Genomic DNA, 2500 nt, shown 5'->3' with positions numbered 1-2500 from the left:
CACGCCCTTGCGCCATCACCAAGCGTTGCGAGCATCCTGTCTCACTGCAAACGGAAGGGTAGCTGTGCCCCTGCGAACTCCCGTGCAGCGTTCTCGCCACCTTGCAACAGTCAACCCTACGCCAAAACGAGACTCCATTACAAGAACATTTCGCCGCATGGCACAAGACATCGCAAGACATGACGCGCCGTCTGCAATAAGACGCAACCATTTTGCATCACCCACCCAACCACCCAACCCTGCCGGCCACTCACGCCCACGGCCCTTGAAGCCGGCTTGCGTTATGACGTCACAAGGTTCATGGCCCGGGGTGCTTTAGGTACAAATTTCTGATAACCAAATGCCTCTCCTCCACACCATGGGGAGGGCCCCTCTTCCCCTCCAGCCCAGGGCAGGATCTAACACTTAGGCACGCTGGCGTCACCCTCCCAAATTATTCGCACATCCCTCCCTCCGTCTCAGTCGTATTTGTTTGTTTTTAGTGGAATATACGTTTGCATGTGCCATTTCTGTCCGGATAAACTATACTTGCGAGTGCGCGAATGTTTGCCTGCGTGTGTGCGTGCGTGTGTCAAGGCCGCGAAGGACTGCCTGCCTGCGCACTGGCTGCCTCACTCGCCGAGACAAACAACGACCTCCAGTGCGGATATTAAGTGGCTGCGGGTTTTTATCAGCGAGGAGCCAGCTGGCAAGCAAAACACCAGCGCAGTGCCGCCACACAACACGGATCCTGAACAACCTACTCGCTCGCAGCTTTCTGAACCGTTCCCTTCTGAATTAAAATCAAATCTATCGTTATTATTCCCACCGGCACCAGACAGACAAAACAATCCACGCCCAAAAAAGGATGAGCTAGAGGAAAAAAAATCGAGACAGACAGACGGTGACGTACGAGACTTCTCCCTACTTTTCTCCCTCCCTCCTTCTCCTCCCAACACCCTACACCCTCATTCGTCCTCCTCCTCCTCCCCAGCTTCCACCCCCCTCTCCAAGGTCGCCCGCCAAGCACTGAGCAAAACTGATCCGACTTGCCCTCACCCAAACTATTTTATTTCTCGCGCGACCCCCTCGACCATGGCAGCTTCCCGTGACGTCAGAGGAAAGTATTCTTTCACCAAGGAAAAACACGCAACATAATGACAATAAAAATATCACAAATACATAAATACAATAATTAACAACATAACATACACACCTAGTATTCCAACGCAACGTTTGCTCCCCCCGTCTTCGTATGAAAATTGCTGTAGAGAAAGAAAGAAAGGATCAAACAAGCTGCGCTTTTTTTCGAATCTTGTTAAAAGCTCAAGCAAATTAGACAAACAAACAGCATGAAAGCATAGAGTCTGGCCCGCGCAACAAGGAGCCCTGACGCTTCCAAGGGTACGTAAGGGGAGGGGGGTAGAGTCCAAAGTAGGGAGGGGAAGAGGAGGGAGGGGAGGGGAGGGGAAGAGATGGGTGAGAAGAGGAGGGAGAGAGAGAGAGGAAAGAGAGGAGAGAAGAGGAAAGAGAGGAGAGAAGAGAAGAGGAAGGAGAGGAGAGAAGAGAAGAGGAAGGAGAGGAGAGAAGAAGAGGGAGAGGAACGAAGAGGAGGAGGAAGAGGAGAGAAGTGGAGAGAAAAGGAGGAAGGAGATGAGAAGAGGAGAAAGAGTAGATGAGAAATGAAGTAGGATAAAAGCAGGGGGTGAAGGAGGGGGTGGAGAGGAAAGTGGGGGGGGGGGGGGACTCCTTGCCTCCGACGCGACGCCTCTCGACGCGCATCTTAATTATTCACTCAAGCCGGCGCCTGTGATCGTCCATTAGTGCTACAAGGAATCACACCTGCCAACCCGAAAATGCCACTCTCTCAACTAAAATAACACTCAATAGAATGAACGACAGATACCATTAACACAACTACCAACCCAAAACCACCCCAGTCATGCCCCTCTTAAGAAATCTCAAAGCCCGGACAATAAATCGAAAAGTGCATTACAATAAAACAAGAAGAAACAACCACATTACGTCAGAAAATAGCTTGAGTACCCTCACCGACCCCCCCTCCCTCCCTCCCTATCCCCCCACCCCCTGCAAGCACCGCCCGAGACGACATGGCAAGCAACGTGATATGCGCTTGCTTCGAGCACTCTTCCTCATTGGCAACCTCGGCTTGGGGGTGGGGGGGTGGGGGGGGGGAGCCGCTGGGCCGCCTTTTAAGCCTGCACGAAAATAATTTAGTCCTAATTGTTCTCTCTTCTCTTTATCGATAGGCCATTTTTTTTTTTTTTTTTTTTTTACTTTGTTATTATTCTCCTCTTCACCGGGTTTTCTTCTTTTTTTCCTTTTGTACTCGTTCCCCCGCTCTCCTTGTTGCTACGAGAGTCTCACGGGCACCTTGCATTAAAACCCACGTGCATGCCCCCCCCCCCCCCTTGATAGTCATGTGTGCTGTGAATAAATACCTTTTCAATAGCAGGTAACATTACGACATGCCGTCAACCCCCCCCCCTCCCTCCCTCAG

At 51.3% G+C, this 2500-nt stretch overlaps 2 protein-coding genes across 5 annotated transcripts in view; both read right to left on the bottom strand.

Annotated features, from left to right (window-relative positions):
• Nucleotides 1–2500, bottom strand: part of LOC125030880 (tetraspanin-1-like) — a 488406-nt gene that overhangs the window by 71891 nt on the left and 414015 nt on the right. The window lies entirely within an intron of this gene.
• LOC125030875 (serine/threonine-protein kinase VRK1-like) overlaps nt 1–2500 on the bottom strand; it is a 108064-nt gene that overhangs the window by 28352 nt on the left and 77212 nt on the right. For 2 of the 4 annotated variants that reach the window (XM_047621198.1, XM_047621197.1), the window contains one exon: nt 1196–1244. The exons of the other annotated variants lie outside the window; for them this stretch is intronic. The gene's annotated coding sequence lies outside the window, so the exon portion shown is untranslated. The remainder of the gene's footprint in view (nt 1–1195; nt 1245–2500) is intronic. 4 annotated transcript variants of the gene reach the window in all.

Source organism: Penaeus chinensis, chromosome 12 (assembly GCF_019202785.1).
Source record: "Penaeus chinensis breed Huanghai No. 1 chromosome 12, ASM1920278v2, whole genome shotgun sequence".
In the NCBI taxonomy this organism is placed as follows: Eukaryota; Metazoa; Arthropoda; class Malacostraca; order Decapoda; family Penaeidae; genus Penaeus; species Penaeus chinensis.
The sequence above is the reverse complement of the archived record's forward strand: the minus strand, read 5'-3'. Positions and strand labels throughout refer to the sequence as shown.